Source organism: Oxyura jamaicensis, chromosome Z (genome assembly GCF_011077185.1).
Source record: "Oxyura jamaicensis isolate SHBP4307 breed ruddy duck chromosome Z, BPBGC_Ojam_1.0, whole genome shotgun sequence".
NCBI classification, from domain to species: Eukaryota; Metazoa; Chordata; class Aves; order Anseriformes; family Anatidae; genus Oxyura; species Oxyura jamaicensis.
Window position 1 is genome coordinate 61,941,658 of NC_048926.1, and position 22,945 is coordinate 61,964,602.

Below are 22,945 nucleotides of genomic sequence, written 5' to 3' on the forward strand. Positions count from 1 at the left end.
TAAAGAGACTTGATTTTATTCAGTACTCAGATCTATTGCTATGACATATCAGAAGTCACTGCTCTGTTACAGGGGTTGCTGGAAAATATTGGAATTCCTGTGGATAAAATTATCTTGTAATCATTTGTGCTTTATTCTATGATGAAAAACAGCCCTGCAGACTGCTTCAGTTGGCTTATACTTACAAACACAACAATTTCTGTTTTAAAATCTCTAAATAGATTTGATATTGCAAGAACAGGAAGGACAATTAACATCGAATACACAAAAACTATAGAAACCATGATTTGAACAACATATTGTTGCTTAGCTTGCAGATGTGCAGAGAGCTCCATGAGAGTGAGCAGAGTTGCTGCTGTAGCAGGTTGGACTGGGGATCTGGCTGTGTTGATGGAGCATGGTCTGCCCTGGGCATCCTGCACAGCCATCTCCACCAGTAATGCTTGCTTCTCAGTGATTCTCTGTGACAAGGAGAACTGCTTTTCCTTGCTTGTACTCACTGTAGGCTTCTCTGCCAGAATTTCTGCTGATCTTTTAGTCCTGTGCTACCTGTGCTACAGCACAGCAAGTACAAACCTAGTGTTTTGAAATGTCAGCAAAATTACTGACAATCCCCTACTTCTGTTCTTTATTATTGGGGTAGGTATTGGAAAATAAGCACTTGCCTCCAGTACTGTTTATGGAGCTGTAAGCAAACATGTGAGAAAGGAGGCAGTGTGTAAGAAGGGGATGTGTGATGGGTGACAAGTTTGGAGAAGATAACCATGCGAAGCAATGATAATGGAGTGACAATTTGAGTAATTCCAGTTTTCTGCGTGGATGCAAAGGGCACTGTGTCTTTAACAAGGAGTTGTTAAAGGGTAGATTGTTTGCATGAACAGAGGCATAAAGCAAAGAGCATACTAAGGCAGCCAGTGTTCCTTAATTTCAGTTTCATTTGGCAGCTCATGATACCAGTTTCCTTGTTGATCTCCCCACTGTACAAACGTTGATCTTCCCACTGTACAAACGATGTCTCTTTTCTGGTATTGCAGTCAGAGGAGTCAGGGAAGTGCTGCAGCATCAGTTGGCTACTTGAGATGATTTACAAACATTCACAGGGTTCCAGGTCAGAGACGATGTGGTTGTTAAAATATCCTGCAATTTAGCATTTATTCATGACTATTCTTCTCTTTATGAACAGATAGGATAAACCAAAAGAAAAATTGACAGCAAAATAAGTCTATCACTTTAAGGTACATGTTCCAGGAAAATTCTGCTATCACAATTGCAAAGGCTTGACAATAAATTTCATGGATGCTCTGCAGTTTCTTCTTCATGGGCTATTCTTTGTAACTGTGTTTGCCTTCCAGGCTTGCATTCTGAAGGAGGAACTAGAAAGCAATAACGCTGGAGGAGATTCTTACTTTTCATTTATGACTGAGAAGTTCAGATTAATTGAGGCTCCAGCCCAGCTCCCTGCGTTTTATTTGGGTGTGTGCAAGTGAATGCTAGGAAGGAAAGCTGTCTCCCTGTGTGGCAGAAGCAAGACACTGATAAGACCACAAAGGCATCCTGCAAACTGCGATATGGAAGTATAAGCACTTTAATGCAGTTCTACTTGTTTTGTGAAATGGGCCATTTTAATCCAGGCTCTTCTTACCTGATTACCCTTGCTATGCTATGGTGGAGAGCTTGTAGTGTTGAGAAAGATCTTCCTGTGAGGTTAAGAGGCTTAGCCTTGTGATCCCATGGGATGACAAACTGCCTCGTACAGTAATGGAACCATTGCTGAGGTTCAGTGGCTTAAAGATCTTCCAGTGGCACCAAGCTAAAAATAAATAGCTGCCTCACTGTGACTCTGGTGCATTGAAATGGAATGGATATTCAAAGACAAGCAGAAACAGAAAATGGGGAAAGTTGTAAGATGGGATTTTGCTCATTTGCCAGGGATCAGCTTTCTATGCCTGAATGCAGATGGTTTTCTGGTGAGGACCTCTGCCTTTAGAGTGTGGTATCCAAAAATAAAATCTGTTTTATTTTCTCCCAGATCTTTTTGCAGAGTTCTTCTTATATTTTTTTTTTTTTTTTCTTTTTTTTTTTTTTTTTCCCAAAGAATTTGTAATAATCTGCCGGCCAGCAGCAGGAGGGAGAAGATCTAATATGGACTTATTTATTTATTTGTTCACTCATTTACTTATTTATTTATACTAGAACACATTTAAAATACTACCTGTTCTAAAGGCATTAGAAAAGCACGAGTCCCGTAACATGGTACAAGAAACCCAAAATTTGCAGCAGTATTCAGTAGTTACTGGAACTATTAGGGAATAAAACCTCTGGGTGAAAGGAACAAGAATCCCATCATCCTTTAATACACATAGTTCTGTAACATGTCAAGGTTGCAGAGAGTTTTTGTTGGGAGTTAGATATATTGTGGAAGAGGACAGGGCTCTTCAGTTAAACTTTTAGGAAATACCATTGGTTTGGACTTGATGATACTGAAGGTCTTTTCCAGCCTCGATGATTCTGTGGTTCATTTCACTGTACCATTTGCTTGGTTGTTTTCAACAATGAGGCAGTAAGGATTTGGCAGCAAGGATAATTTCTGAAGTACAGAGGTCTGTAAGATCCTGTCAAGTCACAATACAAGCAGGAGGGCCCAGCTGTAGACAGGACCTAGCTGGCATGTCTGAGTCTAGCAGGGGGCAGACCTGCAGTCACTGAAGACCTGATATCAGTGGTAGTTTGATACTTCAGAAAAAAAATAGGGTTAGATTTATAAATGGAGAATGGCAGGAGCATAACTGAGTGGTGACCTGCAAATGTGTGGTGACATTTAAAAGAATATGCAGTGAGTTCTAGGAGTCAACATACTTAATTTTATCTGCTGACCAAGGGAAAATTATAAAAACATACACAGTGTGCCAGGAATTTAATTACAGAGGCCTGCCAGCTGCCTCTCTGCTTGAGATCAACTCTTTCTGTCGCCTCCTTTGAATTTCCATATTTTCTGCTGCAGTAAAGCCGCTGTTGGGGCAGGAGCTGTATTGGCCCTGACAGATTATGTGAAGGCTCCAGAGAGGGAAGAAAGCGAAGTGTTTTTTTCACCTGGCACCTGGGTCAGAAAAACAAAGTTTGTTCTATTGCACTTGTAGTTGAGTACAAGGAGTTGGGAAGGTAACTCAGGATTTATATCGGCAAAGCAGAGAGGAAAATCTCATTCAAGTACCTCCCAGTGGGCCTGGGAAGTGGGCTACCCATTTATTCTGTGTGTTGTGTGCAATCATGTTATCTTAAGGCACCTGGAAAAAATATAGAGAACTAAATTCTACTTGAGTATATGTGAAATCTTCTGCAAACCTGGATAGTTCCGTGTCTTCCACTGCAGTCACTGCTTGCACATGCCTGGTGTGAACCAGAACAGTTGGGCTCTATGAACGGGTGCTCTGTTGTCCGTGGCTGTTCTGCAGGCAGAAAATGTGTGCATGATATTTCTTTTAAATCAGGAATCATGCCAGGAGATATTTGAGAGCAACATAAACACGGACGTTACTGATTTACTTACCTCTTCGCTGCCACAGAGTGGCAGCATGAACACAGCTGTGCAGTGAATTAATTCCTCACAAGTGAAGCCTTGGACAAATCTGATGGAAGTAGTAATCTATAATAGAATAAATAAATCCTTTCAGTTTCTCAACTCAGACTTTAAAAGAAATGAAGTCCACGGCATTAAACAATGAAGAAGGAATTAGCTATTTGTTCAGACAAAGAAAGGAAGCATTCAACAGTAAAGTTAAAATTGCTCCTTAATTGTATAGTACTGACAAAGAGACAGTGGAAAATGAGTGCTCTTGAGCTAATGCCTGGGTACAACTGAAATGAGTAAGTTAGAAATGCCTCTATACATATTGAAGAGAGCACTGTGCAGGCAAAGGTGATACATCTGGAAGCACAGCTTATGGTCTTTTAACCAGTCAATTGATCCTGTTGGATTCTTTAAAACAATGTTTTTCTCCTACTCCCTCCTACTCCTGCCCCCTCTTTCACCCTCCCCTCCCCCTCCCCCCAAAAAAAGAAAAAAAAGGAAAAAAGAAAAAAGAAAATAAAATGCTTTGTTACATTTAAATTACTTTGACACAGCTGAAATTGTATCAGCTCTGAGTGAGTGAGGAATGGGGAAATCTGTGTGATCCCTTCTGCACAGAGTCCTTCACCTCTTTATGTTCTGGCCACTTGCACAGCACTAAAGGGGAAGGCAAAAGTAGAAAAAGAGCAGTGCAAACTACTACTGCCCCCGTCTCACTCCAGACGTGTAGGCTGAGTCTGGCCTCAACTGAATAGGCATCACTGTAGTGTGCTTTCCAGATCACACACACACATCCACAATTACATGTGCTTGTTTTCCTCCTCCATGGCCAAATTACAACAGGGAACAAACGCAGTAACCGTGGAGATGACTGTCCCCACTAGTTATTAATTCAAAATTAGGGAAATGATTGCTGTTTTTAAATAGTCCAGGAGGGATTACATCTGAGAGGGGATTACAGAAGGGGTGTGGAAGGCCTCTTACTGAGAGCCCAGGGAAATGCAGGGCAGGTTTCACAGGCCCAAGATGGATATGCAGCCCTGAGAACATGTGTTCTGTGCCTTGTCCAGTGACTGCAGCATATGCAGGGTTGTAGCTGGCATGGCCTAAATTCGTGGGACCTTGGGAGACTGTGTCAATGTGACGATTAAGAATCTGTCCGAAACTATTTGAGACATTCCTAAGAGCATAGTCCCTCTGCTGATACCTATATACTACAAGTACATACTGCATTTTTTTCTGCCTACATTGAAGCATTGTGTAGCAATCATAGCAGTGATACATTCTGCAAGGGCTCTAAAAATGTGACAGAGTGGTATTCAGTGATTTTATCCCACAGTAGTTCTATTGTGCTTGCCAAATTTATGGCAATAATCTATTCTATGCTATTCTATGCTATTCTATTCTAATCTAATCTAATTTTATTATTCTATTTCATGACTTAATGGCTGGATTTTCAGCCACAGCCTGTCAAAGCAAAGCAAACTGTTCACTCACAGGACATAATGGGAAGGATCCAGTTCACTTACTCTAAGCTTCACAAGTGGTATGGAAATATGCAAGTTAGAGTGCAGCAGCACAGCTGCAAACAGTCCCACTTGTATGCATGTTCTTCCCATGTAAATAAATGCAAGACAGTTTGAAATGTCTTATCTGTATTAACAGGACATCAATAAGGCAAGCACGTCAAATTTTAATCAAAATATAAAAAAAGTGATATGTAATGTGAATGCACGTGGGTAGCAGGAGATTGACTGAGCAGTGCAGGCAGTGTCTCCTCATGCTATGTCCAAGTCAAACCCTTTAAAGCACTTAAAACACAACCATCAGAATGGTGGTCTGTAGTGGATCAAGGAACATGTAAACATATGTACCCAAAAGTTACTGGGTTATGCAAAATCACACAATGGCAATTTATTTATTTATTTATTTATTTGCCCTAGAAATGTGCCTATATGTTGTCTGTTGAATAACTCAGTACAATCTCTGCATATAATATACTACTTTTTCAACACTATGCTCTTTTAAGTAGTTTTCTGCAAACCAGGTTTTCAGCTCTAGACTGTCACAAGAATTATGAGCTAGCATTCTCAGTTTTTATCTTTTATGCATTCTTTAAGGGGATTCCCTTCTAAGTCAGGCATTCTGTAATTTCAGTGTTTTACAGTGTAATGACACCAAGGTAAAGAAAATTAAAATGACTGTTTTGCAACGTCGGAAGGCTGTCAGGGATGGGATCTGTAGTAACAGGATATTATTCGTCCTAGTGGGCCAGATTAGGATCAGGAAGGAAAACGACCTTCTTCAACTCTTGATTCCTTTCAGAGTGGGTGTATTACACGAGCTGTGTATTTCCCCTCACAGCTCTGGATGTTTCTCTGATGTAGGACAGGGGTGAAATCATCAAGCAAGTCCTTGGCTGTGTATGCTGCTGGTTTCTTTATTAGCAGACAAATGACTTCTTGCACTCTTACCCCACTTCCTACAGAGCCAGTCAGCATGTTCCAAAGTGGTATGAAATCAGTTTTCAGTCTCTGTGTGCCACCACCTTTCTGTTTTGAATTGTAAGAAGTTGGATTATTTTTTTTCAAGCCTGTAACTTGCACTAAATACAGTCAGTTTTATTGTGAAACTCTTGAAGCTTTTCAAATGATTTGAAGATAATTGTCATGGTTTGGGCTGGGATAGAGTTAATTTTCTTCATAGTGGCTGATATCTGCCATGTTTTGGATTTAGGAGAAAAATAATGCTGATAACACATGGATGTTTCAGTTATTGCAGAGCAGAGCTCACACAGAGCCAAGGACCTTTCAGCTTCTGGTGCTGCCCTGCCAGTGAGGACATTGGAGGTGCACAAAGGGCTGGGAGGGGACAAAAACAGGACGAGTGACCCAAAATGGCCAGAAGGATGTCCCTTACCATGTGGTGTCATGATGAACAATAAGACTGGGAGGGTTGGTCCATGGAGAAATGCTGCTCAGGGACTGGCTGGGCATCGGTAAGAAGGTGGTGAGCAATTGCATTGTGCATCACTTATTAAAATAATATTTATAGTTATTTTTTATCATCATTATTATTTCCCTTCTGTCTCTATCCTATTAAACTCTCTTTATTTCAATCCATGAGACTTTATGTTTCTTCCTTCCGATTCTCTCCCCCATCCCACTGGGGGGGTTGGGGGGGTGAGTGAATGGCTGTGTGGTGCTGAGCTGCCTGCCAGGTTAAACCACAACAGCAATGCACTAGAGCAGCAGCGGCAGAAGAGAAATGGCATTCAATAAACCCAAAGCAACTAGAGGAAATTATTCTATAGTATAACTTACTAGAAGCAATGACAGCTTTGCAGAGAACATTGTTTATGTCTTGCACGTTCTTGCTCATCCCTCAAACTAGTTTATAAAGTAAAGTTTCCAGAGATCTTCACACACTATAGGTCTTTTCCTTACTCATACGTCATCACAGATTTGTTCACAGCAGGTAAAGAATAGCTATCTGTTGGATAGCAGAGGAGCAGAGGAGTTTTACTAACTTATAAACAGAAATGGCACACTGATTATTATTATTATTATTATTATTAAAGATAAATGTGATGACTCTTCGGGACAGAAGAAAATTGGATTCAACATACATGCAAAATCTCTTATCATACCTGTAAAAAATGTTGCCTTTCTTAGAAAAATTCCAAGTATCACACAATGCATCCTATGAGAATTCAGCAAAGTTAAACATGAATGCATATGCACAGCTGTTAGATTTAATAAGTTTTATTTTTTTTTTTTTTTTTTTTTTTTTTTTTTTTTTTTCTTCCAAAGGGTTTAGCTTCCTCCTATGTGTCTCTGACTGACTCTTCCTTGGGGTTTCCAGCACTGTTGTCTTCTTCATCTTCCCTGTTTTCTGCCTATGTTTAAGGAGTAAGGAGTAAGTTATTTGCTACAGAAACCTTTGTCTTGATATCACAGAATCATTAAGGTTGTAAAAGACCTCCAAGGTCATCTGATCCAAACATCGCCATACCACTGATATCACCCACTAAACCATGTCCCTAAGCACCACATCCACCCTTTCCTTGAACTCCCCCAGGGACGGTGACTCCACCACCTCCCCAGGCAACCCATCCCAATGCCCAACTGCTCTTTCTGAGAAGAAATGTCTTCTCATTTCCAACCTGAACCTCCCTTAGCACAACTTGAGGCTACTCTCTGTAGTTCTGTCACTACTTATCTGTGAGAAGAGGCTGACCCCCAGCTCCCCACACCTTCCTTTCAGGTAGCTGTAGAGAGCAGTGAGGTCTCCCCTGAGCCTCCTCTTCTCCAGACTAAACAACCCCAGTTCCCTCAGCCACTCCTCACAGGACTTGTGTTCCAGACCCCTCATCAGCTTTGTAGCCCTTCTCTGGACACGCTCCAGGGCCTCGATGTCCTTCTTGTAGCGAGGGGCCCAAAGCTGAATACAGCACTTGAAGTGTGGCCTCAACAGAGCTGAGTACAGGGGGACGATCACCTCCCTGGTCCTGGTTCCTGATACAAGCCAGGATGCCATTGGCTTTGTTGGCCACCTGGGCACACTGCCCCCTCATGTTTAGCCAAGTGCCAATCAATGCCCCCAGACCCTTTTCCTGTGCACAGCTTTTGAACCACTCTCCTCCAAGCCTATAATGCTGCATGGGGTTATTGTGGCCAAAGTGCAGGACCCGAAGTGCAGGACATTTAGCCATGTTGAATCTCATCCCATTGGTCTCTGTCCATCAACCCATTCTATCCAGGTCCCTCTGGAGGGCCTTCCTACCCTTCAGCAGATTGATACTTCCTCCAGATTGGTGTTGTTTGCAAATTTATTGAGGGTGCACTCAGTTCCCTCATCCAAATCATTAATTAAAATATTAAAGAGGATGGGTCCCAACAGCAACCCCTGGGGAACACCACTCATGACCAGCTGCCAGCTGGGTTTCACTCCATTCACCACCACTCTCTGGGCCAACCCATCCAGCCATTTTTTAACCCAGCAAAGAGTGTACCTGTCCAAGCCATGGGCTGCCAGCTTTTCAAGCAGAATACTGTGGGAGACCATGTCAAAGTCTTCACTGAAGTCTAGATAGACTACATCAACAGCCTTTTCCTCATCCATCAGGCAGGTCACCTGGTCATAGAAGGAGATGAAGTTGGTCAGGCAGGACTTGCCTTTCACGAACGCATGCTGTCTGGGCCTAATCCTCAGGTTGACCTGCACATGCTGTGTGATTGCATTCAAGATGACCTGTTCCATCACCTTCCCTGGCACTGAGGTAAGGTTGACAGTCCTGTAGTTCCCTGAGTTCTCTTTACGACTCTTAGAGATGGGCATCACATTAGCAAGTCTCCAGTCATTTGGGACCTCTCCAGATGACCATATGTATATAAGGTATTATGGTAGAACATGTTTAATAGAAAGTCATACTAAATGGTCACATTGTCTTCTTTGATCTCACACTCCACATTGCTGTGAAGGACAGTCAGATGCTGTGAGCTAGGTCCTTGCTTTGGCTCAAATCACAAATGGCTTGGAGCCTGGGTAGAAAGAACAGGAAGGAGAGATTGTTTATTCACCTCTAATTTGGCTGTATGGTCTACAGTATAAATTTAAACAGCATAAAAGCTGTGCTGGCCAAAGATTTCTGTATGCTCACCACACTTGCCTCTTCATTTCATCCTAAGTGGGATATTTTAGTTAGCTGTGACAGCTTTGTAGTTATGCACATTTCAGGTAGATAGATGAAGATCAGCTCTGCCCCTTGATGGCCTCCTTTTACAGTACACAGCAAGTGGGTCTGGGGCCAGTATTTGGTCTTGTTTAAATTGCTAGACAATCTGGTCACCTTTTGAATTGTGGGACAATGCTGGGAATGACTTCTAAGGTACATATTCATAGTCCATAATAAAAAGAAAGTAAAAAGGGATAATACAAAAAGGAACAACATACTCTGTTAAATCTCTGTCCATAAATTGTCCATGAATGTCCATTCCTAATGCACCTGATTGAGAATCTATTAGACTGAATGCTGACAGTTTGTCTCTCTGAAGTACAATTTTATTAGACTGTCATTGTTAAGGTATTTCTGCAAACACATAAGTTATCAAAAAGCTGTTCTCCACCACCTTCATGTCTTTGCTGTGCTTTGGTCATGCTCTCTTAACTCCTGCTGCTGTTGCCAATTTTTGTTGAGGTTGTTGTTGTTGGTTTTGTTTTAATTGCCTTCTTCCTTTCCTTATGCTAAAGTGTACACAGATTTTTGGAGGGAAAATAACCTATAGACCAAAAGTCTGTACCATTTAACTCTGAACAGGCTGATATCTGTGGTCTTAGACAGATGCTGCCATTGGCTATGGCACAATTTGTTTCGTTTTGTTTGAGTTTCTATAGAGCAGCATACCTAAGCAGCATTATTTTTATACCCCTTAAGTTTAGTGGCGAATAAGTTAGGCCATTTTATTTTGCTTGTCTTAATGACTTGGTTACAACAGTTACATAGTGGTTGAAACATTATGCTGGTACCTGAGAACAGGAACATGAAACAGTCATTTCCATTGCTTAACCAGTATACACATTTTACTAAGGTTATCTATGTTTCTGAACCAAAGACTACCAAACAATTTTACCAAAATCTGCATTTTTATTTTTTTTTTTTTCCTGAGATCTGGTGGATCAGCCAGTTGTTCAGAGCCTGGGGAGGGCTGTTCTGCACAACATCTTGTAAGGATGTGAGAAGTTATGTGTTTGGAGTACGGATCCTGGGGCTATAGGACCCCAATAGATACGCTTAATAGAATAATTAGGTTGCAAGCTGTAGTAGAAATAGTTGTGAATAAAACTGGAGATGCACTCGGATTAATTGCAAAACAAAATACCAAGATGGGAACTGCTTTGTATCAAAATTGCTTAGCTTTAGATTATTTGCTAGCACAAGAAGGAGGAGTCTGTGGAAAATTTAACCTTAAGTAACTGCTGTTTAGAGATTGATGATGAAGGAAAAGCTGTGAATGAACTTGTAAAAAGAAATGAAGAAAATTGCACATGTCCCAGTTCAAATTTGGAATGAAATCAATTTAAGAGAATTATGGAGGGGCTTTACGGGTAGTGGTTGGCTTACTAGAATCAGGATAGTTTTACTGGGAATATGTGGAGGGTTGTTTAATAATTCAATAATTCCATGTTTAATACCCTGTTTTACCTGACTAATACACTCGGTTATACAAGGAATGCAAATATCTGTGGTACGTGTTGACCCAGAACCAGGGTAAGGGAAAACCCATTCCCTGATGATAATAAAAACAAAAGAGGATCCAAAATTGGTACCAATTTGGCAAGTATTGACTCAATTGAATAATAATAATAATAATAATAATAATAAAACATGAATCAATACCATGAAAAAAAAAAGAAATGGGGGATTGTGAAATGTGTTTATTTGATTCGTGTCAGTATGGAACAATGCTAGGGCCGCATGATGAAATATAAACTCCTATTTAAGAAAAACAGAGTGATTAGTGTACATAGTTCTTGTATCATGCAAAGGAACGATCCAGCAATTTGTGTAAATAGAGGGTGTGAAGGGCGAACATTGAGACTCGAGTCTGGGAGATAAGAGGACCAAGGAGTTTTTTTTAGGAAACTGCAGACTTTTGCATGGGACGCTGCACAAGCCTCTGATAACCAGCAAAGAGATCCACCAAATAAGGAGAAAGGGGGAGTTGAAGGACGACCGAAGGACAAAGCCTGGGAGGAAGACTACGAGCCTTCAGCACAAGAGACCCCCAGAAAGACCACCAGAGACTGCTACGCATGCGTCCAGAGAGGGTTTGGATTCCAGGAACTAATTATAATAACCCCGCCTTTTCTAGGAATAGTGATGAATATGTATTAGTCTAGGAGCATAAAAATCAGCCACCTGATGTAACAGGTGTGCGTCCTGGTAGAGCAGAGACTCCCGGTGCACCCAGCGCTGTTTGCTTGCCTCTATTCGCTTAATAAATCACAAAAATCCTATTTGGGACTTAATCATTTATCACATGTGCAAAATCTTCAATCCAATACATCTATACCAGTCTCTGTCATTCAAGCAACTCATATCTTGGGATAGCAAACGTAAACAAACAGCAAAATGCAGCAAAATACAGGTTTTAACATTTTAATTGTACAGGTTTTACTAATAATGAAGCATGACAGATAGTATGTATGAAAATATAATGAGCTGGGCTAAACTTTCCTGTGGTAAAACCCATAGTATGATGAGAGAAGTAGCAATAAATGCTTAAGCTTAAAGCTTATTTTCAAACCTGTTCTGGAAGGTAGTAGACTTGACAGCTGCAAGGCAACATTAAGCCGAGACCTTGTAGCGAAGGGAAACAGCTCCACAAAGAGACAACTTGTCCTTCAGGGACAGTTTCTTCTGCATTGTGTTGTGTCCATTGCACACAACATAGAGGCACTTGCAACTCAGTAGAAAACACACTGCATTTGTACAAAGTCTTCTGCAGGTCTGTTGGTCCACCTACCTATCTAAAATAGAAGAACTGCATCTCTTTTATTCCTGGGGCTTTCATCTTTTTTGGCTGTTATATTTTCCCACAGTAATCTGCTGTATTACAGTGTTTATTTTGCAGCCTAGGGAACAGCTGAGGGACTGCCGAATGGCAGCAGCACTATTTCTTTTCAGTCTGCTACCTGCTGGTTCAGACTGTAACTCTAGGCAGCTGGGTAACCCTTTACTTTCCCAGGAAACATTAGATCCCCTTTTCTAGTCACTACTTGATAAATGCAAACTAGAGATCTTCACAACATTGTGTCTAATTCTAATTTCTCTTAAGAAATTATGTTTGGTTCCCAAATAACCATTATTTTGCTTCTCTATCCCTCTCCTTTCAAGTATGATCACTCTAAAAGTGGGAATGGTGCCAGCTGAATGTTATAGGAGGCTTCCAAGCCTTGGAGAATTGAAACTAGAGTTTTAAATCTTCACACATCAGCTCTTCACAAGTTATGTGATGAACCTAGCCTCCATTCTTTGCTCCCTTGTTATCACTGAGTTTGCTTTGGCTTTACTAGAATGTTTGCTCCTTCAAAAGTTAGTGTGAAAACACCTCTCTACTTGTAGCTTGTGTTTCTTCATTGCTGTTTGTGATTTCCTCTTTTGCAGAGGGCCAAAACAAAGTCTAAGTGATATTTTAATCCCTCTTGCAATGGCAACAGTAATGTATCTATCTCAGGCTAGTGATTGGAGGGCTGAAATTTAAAGTATTAGGTGGGATTCTTTACCTTTGGCATAGTTTAGAAATAGGAAGACGAAAAAGAGAATTATAGAGGGAGTGTCTTAAACAGTCAAGTTATATTTAGAGATATTTAGTTCCCTGGTCCAAAATGGGTTTGGGGAATCTGCTAAAAGACTAGCCCTTATCATTTTGTTTTTCTTAAGAAGGGACAATACAACTGCTGGAAGAGTGTTCAAGTGGAATGCAAAATATTCCTGACACAAGTAAACATTTAAATATCTTTTTGTTTGTTTGTTTGTTTCTTTCTTTCTTTCTTTGTTTTTGGCACATTTGCTTCCTGCTGACCAACTTTACTTTTTCAAACTTTCATCAGAGTATGGATTAAAGAAATTGAGAATGCTTCTGATTTTCATTTTTGATACCAAGCTACTCTAAGTACTTTTGGCTAATAGCTAGTTTCCAATGCTATTACACCTTGTTGACATTGCATTTATTTAGAGTACTAAGGACACCTGGCACTTTTGCATGAATACTTGGATATCTGTTGGAGAACTTCCTACTCCTCCCAGGTCCCTTCCAGCCCAAACAATTCTATGATTCTGTGGTTTATTCTCCTGTGGAAAGAGACTGGGATGTCTGTCAGCATATCTCTACCATTAGGCCTTCTGAATCTGTCTTTTAAAGTTAGAACTCTTCAGGGCATTAACTGAAAATCTGCTTCCTGTTTGCATTATTCAATGATTTGATAAAGAGAGAAATAAATGCTAAAGGACAATGTCAGATATTTTTAATGACATTTACTTTTTACATAGTTAGACATAATGTACTTTTCTTATTAGAAGCTTGAAGGAAAGTTATTTTCTGCTGATTTTGACAGTAGCCATTTGTCATGCAGAGTTTATCCTCTTTAGAAGAGAGGTAAAATTAATGATTGATGAGTAGTAAGATGAATATGATCAGGCATTTATTTGAGGTGTACAGTATTTTATTATGTCAAAACATTTGTATTTATTCATTAGCATAATTGACAATGACAGTACAGAACTTGGAAAGACAGAAATCACAAGAATATTATAGCAAGTACTTCAGTCTGTTAATGCCATAATCAAACATTGCTATTCAGATCTCAGAATCATTGCCTGAACATCTCAATGAAACAATTCCCACTACTATGAGGATATTAAATATAGGCAACTCATAGGAAGAACAACAGTCATCTTCAACATATAAATTTACAGTTCTGAAAGCTTGTGGTCAACATCTTTGAAGATTAGCAGAAATTATTATCCTTTCTAAGCCATTTAAGCTTTCCTTGTTAATTCAGTTTCTTTGTAATACCTTGTATTTCCTATATTTTCTTATTCAACAATCTTTCTATACACAATATTCTTTATGCCTGTTTGAGGATCCTACCTAAGAGGCCACTAGCTGCAGTGGTCTTCCAAATACTTTTTTTCAAAGGTGACCTGGTACCTTACCATTCTGTCAGATACCTATATATTAGACATGGTTGACAAATTACTTGAGTTGTTAGGGTACAACCTGTATGAAGAGCTGCTTTTGGGGCTCATTGACTCTTTCACTATCTTTTAATGATAGGTTTTATGTTTGTGCTGCTTTTCTGTATCCTTCATTGGAAAGACAAATCCCAAGGAGTTTGGGATTTTTTTTTTTAATTTTTAAATTTTTTTTGGTCAGTGATAAAAGGAAGAAAGTTAGAAAATATCAGGTTAATGTCTGCAAAGAAAAAATGAAGGAGCTGAATGAGTGGAAAACAAAATAGATCATTGTGACAATGTAAAAAGAAATAGTCTTATGTTTTGGCTCATTATTACAGGCAATAAGTAGCAACTGTTGTAGTTCTTAAAGATTCTACCCATTAACCTGAAATATCTAGGAGAATTCCTAAGGTAATATTAGATATATTTCTAAGATTTTGAAAAGACTCAGTATGTAAAGAGTTCTTTAATTATATTGATGGGAAAATAAGTTAAACAAAGACTTTCTGTTTCAAGGTTTTGAGTTACTTTAATTAGCAAGCTTTTACAAAGTTATTCAAAACTAAAGCAGATGCATTTCTACTTTGTGCCTTCTTGTTCTGATTTTCAGAATGAGTACAACCTTCCTTATGCTGCGACATTTCCCTAACATCTTGGCAGTATTTCCTGCCTAATCTAAAATTTTAAATCCAGAGATGCAGGGAAGAACAGCATGATGCTGTTTCTGACAGTAATGTCAGAGCAGGTGCACAGGCTTCTGAAAGGAAATACATGCACTGTTGTATAAGCAGTATAGAGTACATGACTCAGACGTTTGAATTTGTCTGATAGTCTGTTGTGGAAAGCTGCTATAATAGTTTCTGCTGTAAAGGCACTGGTTTCTGAAAAGGCTCTCAAGAGAGAGTCACTTAGAGTCATCTTTGCAAAGGGTATTTAATTTGGCTCCAATGTGAATCTTCTCCATCAAAGTTTCACTCTGTATGTGTGCCTGATTCCTGCTTTCCACATAAAATAAACACCAGAAAAATTATCCTTAACAATAGCCACGTGTCAGATGAATACAACATTTGATGTACGTCAAAGAATAACTATTTCAGATAATACAGGCCTGTAAACAATCCTCTGTGAGAGACAGAGACATTCCAAATAAAAGAATTTATTCACGTGTCAAGGTTATGCATATATCAGGATTCTGCTAGAGCAAAAATGTGAATCTTTGAATCTTCAGATAATGAATAGAAGCCTGGGAGATAAATTGTCACAGCAATTCATCACAGGCTCTTTTTGATTGGGTTCCAAAAGGCTCAAGAATTTTTGAATATGTGTGGAAATAAATTGGCTTCTCCTAAACATTTTTTTTTAGGCACATATAGCTGAAATGGTGTAATGATTTTGCTGTGCTCTACGTGAGTTCATTTTTCTTTAGTGAACAAGCTGCAGGAAGAGGCAAATGGATCAGAAATGGAAATTAGCTGTCAGAATGCAAATTGTTTCTGAAGCTGTCCATTTCTGTCTGGCATATTATGGTATTTTCTGATTCACAGGCAGACAGGATGCAGTTGAGGAAAAATGCTGGATAACTTCCTTTGTGAGGATGTTGTGTAGAGCTAGTCCACTGTCTAACAGTCTGCCTGCAGGTCCCAAACATGCCATGGGCAAGACACATGGTACCCCTCTCCAACAGAGGGAAAACTATGGGTAGTCTAAAAGGAGTTCATCCTTCACAACATGAGCCAGGTAAGACCAACAAGCTGCCAGTTCCACTGCCTTGTTGTAGGCAGACTCTGAGATCCCAGCTTACAGGGTGTCATTATGGACTCTTTAGATTAAATTTATAAGGATAAATGGTTTTACTTGGAGAGTAATGGAGATGATTCTGCTCTTCCTGGTAGGAATTTTCTCATACAGTCCCAGGTGTGGTGGGTTTACTCCGGTGCGCAGCCAAGCTCCACCACAACTGCTCTCTCATTCCCCTTCCTCAAACGGAAAGGGGGAGAAAATACGATGAAAATGGCTCCACGGTTGAGACAAGGACAGGGAGATCACTCAACAATTACCATCACGGGCAAAACAGACTCAGTGTAAGGAGATCAGTAAAAATTATTGCCTATTACTAACAAGTTAGAGCAATGAGAAACAAAGGAAAAAAACTAAAGACACCTTCCCCTCATCCACCCTATTCTACATCCTCCCACCCGAGCAGTGCAGGGAAACAGGGAATGGGGGCTGCGGTCAGTCCCTAAATTTTCGTCTCCGCAACTCCTTCACGGTCCCTCCCTGCCCCTGCTCCCCATGGGGTCCCTCCCACGGGATGCTGTCCTTCCCAAACTGAGCCTGCGGGGGCTGCCCATAGGCAGCAGCTCTTCACGCACTGCTCTCACATGGCTCCATCCCATGGGCTCCATCCATCCCCCAGGAGCAAACTGCTCCAGCACGGGTCCCCCACGGGCAGCAGCTCCCCCCAGCCCCCTGCTCCTGCGTGGGCTCCTCTCCACGGGCTGCAGCTCCGGCCCGGGGCCTGCTCCTGCGGGGGCTCTCCATGGGCCGCAGCCTCCTCCAGGCCACATCCACCTGCTCCAGCGGGGGCTCTCCATGGGCTGCAGCGTGGAGATCTGCTCCATGTAGGACCCATGGGCTGCAGGGGGACAGCCTGCTCCAGCAGGGGCCTCTCCACAGGCTGCAGGGGAACTGCTGCTGCCTGCCTGGAGCACCTCCTGCCCTCCGGCTGCACTCCCCTGGGGGGCTGCAGAGCTGGCTCTCACTCCTCACTCTGCCAGCTGCTGTTGCAACCTTTTTTTTTTTCCTTTCTTAATTCTGCTGTCACAGAGGTGTAAACAACATTGCTTATTGGCTTGGCTCTGACCATTGGTGGGTCCCCCTGAAGCTGTCTGAAACTGGCCTGTATCTAACATGGGGAAGCTTCTGGATTCTTCTCACAGAAGCCACCCCTGCAGCCCCCTCACTACCAAAAGCTTGATGCTAGAGGCATCACATCACAAATAAGTGCATGGATAGTTGCTGGTTTGAGAGTGGCCCTGGCAGACTACTGATGGAAAGGAAGTTTCTCAGTCCTGTTGAATTTAGTGAAGCTGCAGTTTATTGGCATCTGTTGCGTGTTTATGTGAAAATTACTTTATTAGACTGATTACTAATAGAGAATAATAGTATTGATATGTACTTATGAAGTCAAACTCATTTTAAACTTTCTGTTGAGGTTAATAGTCAGTCACCCAAAGTAAGCTCTTAAAGACCAGTCACCAGCATGCTCTTAACAGCACAATTGCACTAGTATATCACAGAATCACAGAACTCTATTATGTAACGCTACTAGTGTAGAGTTTTAGTATGAGAGCGCACACAGATGGGTGGTTATATTGATATTAGTCTAGTAATATATATATATATATATATATATTTTTTTTTTTTCCCCAGTACATTTTCTTATATAAACAACTTGACATGTCTGGCATTATGAGTAATGCCACTGTACAGAAGAACATAGGAACTACATAAAGCATTATAAATTTACTGGAGATTGGCAGCAGTGATAACAACAGAAAGTAAATGCATAATTATAGAGCCAAATATATTATTTTGATGGTGACACAATGGTCCTAGGAATGGAGGTCAAGTGACTTTGAAAGGGTTTCACAAATTGTAAAGAGATACAATATTTTGAGTAAGTAGTGGACAGAAGGTCAAGAATGTTAAATAGCAGAAATAAAAACTGATCACTAGAAAAAAATGCTTCAGATCATTTTATAATGATTTATACCAGTAAATATATACCAGTCAATTGAATTATCTTATTAAAATGAAAGAAATATATGAGTGAATGTGTCCCAGAATATCAATTAGAATATGCCAGAATATCCTAGAATCAGCAATATCTATGTGTTATAAGTGGAGAAAAGTCAGATCCTGAATTTTTGGCAATTTGAAACTGTAGAGTACTCAGGAGTAAGCATTGTCCAATCCAATACCAAATGTGTGATTAATCTTTCCAGTCAAGGCATTTCCTGATACCTTGTGAAAACTGGTTATCAGCATCCTAGAGATAATGCCCAGGGCTGCGGTAACTATCACTGTCTTTCATTTATTGATGTCTAAAGTGAGCCATTGCCTAGAATCCCAGCAGAAAAACTGGAATATTTTTTAGTTGGTCATTTTATCGTGAAGCTGAAAGTTAGCAGCAATGTTTCCAGTCACAGGCTAGCCTTTATGCCAATGGCATAAAACTGCTTGTAAAATGTAATATGGGAAATTTCCAGTGAAATGCTTGCATGACACATTTAAGCTGTGAGAAAATTTTTTAATCTGAGTTGTTTTAAGCTGAATTTTGTCATATGAGTTAATCTGATGCTTGCTAAACTGCTTAGCTGAGCTAGTTCATCATTGTTTCCTGCCTCTGTTTCTCAAGGAACAGAAACACTTCAGTCTTTCAAAACTCAAAAGACTCAACTTCAAACTGTCCTCTTCAAGTCTGTATTTTCACTGTGTTATTCTTTTTGCTCTTTGTGCCGTGACCAGTGGAAGACATTATAGCACCTGATTCCTTTGTTTCAGCAGCGTGGTACAGCCCGGGTGCTGTATCAGTTTCCTCCTTACCAGTTTCCTCCTTATCAGTTTTCCTCCTTACTTGTGTCATTTGTGTTTTAAAAGCACCAGCTATAGGGATAAGCTTGTTTTAGCTTAGTTTTAGCTTGGAAAGCTTGCCTTATCTGAATTTACATTGCCCTAAACAGTTAACTTTATGTGGAGAAGAACTAGAAATGATAATTAATAATGCTACTGCTTGTCTAGCAAAAGATTTGCAAAACAGGATATTTCTTTAATCTGAAATTATTCTCTCAGATGGAATGTGTAAAATTGTCTGACAGATATTGCTGGTTTCTAAAAATCTGAGCATATTTAGCACCCGTGTTTTCTCTAATTTTCTTCTGTTATTCTTAATTATGCCTCTGTTAGTTCTTAGTAAAAGTCATCCACAACTAATGAGTCTGGGTTGCTGCTAAGCAAACAGATGGCTTTATATAGCAGAAGACAAGCAGAAAGAAATGCTCAGTTCTGTGAATTGAAATAGGAGAAGGCTATTAATTGCCGTTCAAGTCATTAACATAAAAAGAAACCTAGAAACAGCAATGTGTTTATGTTTTGGATAGGTATTAAGTATTTTGAGAATTCAGGCTATGGTGCAAAAGCCTTGCAGAGCCATGCCATTATCCTTTAACAAGCACAGGAAAAAGAAGTCAGTCAAATGACAGCTTTTCTTTTCCTTAGAAGGATTAGGAAAATTCACAGCACCCACCAAAGAGGAGTCAGAACTCAACACCAAGCAAACTTGATAATCATAGCATTACAAGCGTATGCTTTTGAAGGCTTGCATAAAAAGAAGGCTTCAATGAGATAATCTAATTAGGATGAAGAGCAAGTGTGTTTGCCCTGTGTACACTTTGTTTTTGGGAACCTGACACACCTGAAGTGGCGTGCACTGTGTGTTCATTGATCCCTTGGCCTTGCGCCTTGGTAGATATGTACTAGCAAGCCACTCAGTCAGGAACTCTGTTGAGTAGTGTAGTGCTTTCGGAAGCCTATTCCAGATTCTCTCCAGCATGTTTCCCTATTTGACACTAATCACAGTGAGATATAAGGCATCTGGCCTTTTCTGTTCAGGAAGGCCAGGACTTCTGTTCAGGACTACAGAGTCCTGAATTTACAAGTGCAAGAGGGTGACATGGATTATGCTGTCTGCATGGATAATGTAAAACTCTGCAAACTTGGCACACACGCAGCGTTGCAGCATGGGGAATCACATGAGAGAAGTCTGGGATATACCTCACATGAGAAGCACAGAGGCTGTACAAGGGCAATTTGCTGGCCATTGATGCCAATGTCAGGGGCCTGGTTTTACCACCTCTGATGCTACTTGTGGCATGCCCACAGGCAGAAGGGTTGAGGTGCGTAGTGCTCTGGTGATGCCACTAGGCTTGGTGCGCACACACCCCCCTTGCTGCTCTCCTTGCCTAGCTGTTCATCAGCAAGCAGAACTGACTCTAGGCATGGGCAGGATAGGCAGCTGCCACCTTCATCAAGCTGCTGAGGACCGTGAGGGTTGCCTCAGGGCATGTGCAACTGATGGCAACTGCTGGGCAGATCCCTCTAGGAAGCAGTAGTCCCAGTCCCTCGTTCTCCTGTTTGCTCTTAGAGCCCTCCCTTATGTTCCACGACTCTCAGCCTCAGGTGGAAAAATTCACTTTTGTCTATCCAGTTGGGAAAACTGGAACTGTCTGTGAAAATAGCCTGTGTTATGTGGCATAGTTTAAGATTCGGTGCTCGTTATATAAACCTAAACAATATAGTGGAGGGGATCTGATAATTATTGTGCCCATTATAAATAGAATTGTATTTAATACAAGGAAAAGATAACATTGTAGTGTCCTAAATTTATATATAGTATGTCTCAGTATAAAGCTTGCTAAATCAAATTAGGGAGATTAATTAAGTTTTCTCATTTAACAGTTCTAATAAATTTAATTACAGGATTAGAAAAATAAATAATTCTTCAATCTTATCTGCAATCTCCAAATAAACAACAACAACAGCAAAAAGTCATGTATCTTTTTCTGTATCCTGTGTATGCTGAATTTATATTGCTCTATTCATAACGTTTGTCTACTTACAACAGTAAAAATCATATTGGTCACAAACTGCTAAGTTTCAGGCAAATTGTGAATGAGACAGTATACCACAGGAAAAGATACATACCTCATGTCGTTAGGTATGCTACTAACAGCTATTGCCAGAAAAATATTTGGTAGCCCTAACTAATGTTACCTAACACACTTATGTAAATGCTTTGTTCTATTCCTTCATATGTATTGCTAGTAAATCCCTTTAAAAGTGAATTTTCTTGCTCAGAATTTTCTACTGATCAAAAGGAAAATTTGAAGCAGAAGTCTTTTGATGGAGTGGAACATTTTTGTGTCTCTCTTTTTTAGAGTAAGCAGCTTTATGAAGTTTGTTTTCTTCTGGATAATACAGCAAGAACCAGGGGTTTATGTAGCTAAGACTCTTGTTTACTTATGTAAGGATTAGGTGGGTGACAACATGAGATATTTGTAATGAAAAATTGCTGTATTAGCAACTTCACTCAGTCATTAATAGTCAAGTACCATATTAATGCCTGATAATTTAAGCAGTGTCAGGGTCAGGAAAGACACTTGCACCTATTTAGGACACAGAAGATTTAAAAAATAAATCAGGAAACTATTTGCAAGAGCAATTTGGATCGGTCAGTCATTTCTCTCATGTCTTTCTCTCACTTTTTTTTTTTTTTTTTCTTTTTCCTTAATCCAGATGGAGATCTATTACATCTACTTTTGCTTATTTGTTTCACTGCTTTCTCTTCATCTCTTCCTTCCCCAAAAAAGCTGGAAACCCAACACATCTCTGTGATTTTAGGCAATAAAGCCTGCAGTTTTAACTAACACATCAAAGGACATTCATATAAATAAAAGACTAAATCAAAACAGTAAATATGAAGAGAGTATCACTGAATGTAACACGATTCAACATAGTCCATGGTATTCTTCAAGTGATGCTTTTTCAACTGAACTTTTCTTTGGTAAGATCATTAATTTGTTTCCCAAAGAGCCCACAATCACATTGCTGGCATTAAATTGTACTGACATTTCCTTTTGAGTCTTAATTTAGATATTGACATTAATAGACTTCTTAGGGATTATTTCTGCTGCATTTAGAGAAAGGATTTTACATTTGTTTGGACTCATTAATCTCTCTCTTTCTCTCTCTCCCCTACTATTACTTGATGGCATATATCTGTGAAGGCAAGTTTTGTATGCAGTCCCATTTGATTGACTGATGATGTTATGCAGCAGGTAGCACAAGTCTGTGTTAAAGCACTAGGCAGTGTGATTAATTACCCTGCTTATTGATATGTTGAGGCCAGTTCCTGCTTGTGAGCTTTTTATGAGCTTTTTGGAAGATCTATTGTAACTGCTAAGATTGGAAGGGAAGATAGCATGTCTTTTCCTTTACCATCTGTGCTTGCATCTTGCCGTGACTGACAAATTTAACTGTTGCTGGATGTTACTGCTGTTGTGTGTTGATGATAATGCTGCTGGCTTGCTGCCCTAGCCTGGCATCTTCTGCCAGTTTTAGAGGCTTCTGGATGGTATTTGTGTGGATTTTACAGCTTTGCCATTGCTTGAATTCTTTAAGATGTCATTAATCATGTAATTGTGAACTTAAGTGAGGGTTAGATTCAGCAAAAGTCTGGATACTCTGGCCCTGATGAGGTGAAGAAGTTAGTTTAACTCAAATTTCAACAAAACTTGTATGTATCACTGAAACATAGAAGCACAGAATGTTTGTGTTGGAAGGGACCTTAAAGACCGTTAGTTCCACGCCCGACAGGGACACCTCCCACAAGACCAGGTTGCCCAAAGCTCCTTTGAACCTAGCCAAGGATGATCTTGGAGGTCTTTTCCAACCCTAGTGATTCTGTGATTCTATGATTCTAGGATTCCATGGACACTTCCAGGGATGGGGCATCCACATACTCTCTGTGAAGTATGCAAATCTATATAATGTTCAGGCATGGATTCTGTGGAAAG

The 22,945-nt window shown here is 40.1% G+C and overlaps 1 long non-coding RNA gene across 2 annotated transcripts; it reads left to right on the top strand.

Moving 5' to 3' along the window:
• Positions 1-1,763: 1,763 nt before the first annotated feature.
• LOC118156523 lies at positions 1,764-22,739 on the top strand. 2 transcript variants are annotated; one of them, XR_004746299.1, is made up of 4 exons: positions 1,764-1,959; positions 8,700-8,854; positions 21,740-21,840; positions 22,157-22,739. It is a non-coding gene; the product is annotated as an uncharacterized LOC118156523 (long non-coding RNA). The 2 variants fall into 2 exon arrangements; XR_004746298.1 differs by lacking the exons at positions 21,740-21,840; positions 22,157-22,739 and adding an exon at positions 9,308-9,605 and having other exon boundaries at positions 1,785-1,959; positions 8,700-8,849.
• Positions 22,740-22,945: the final 206 nt, after the last annotated feature.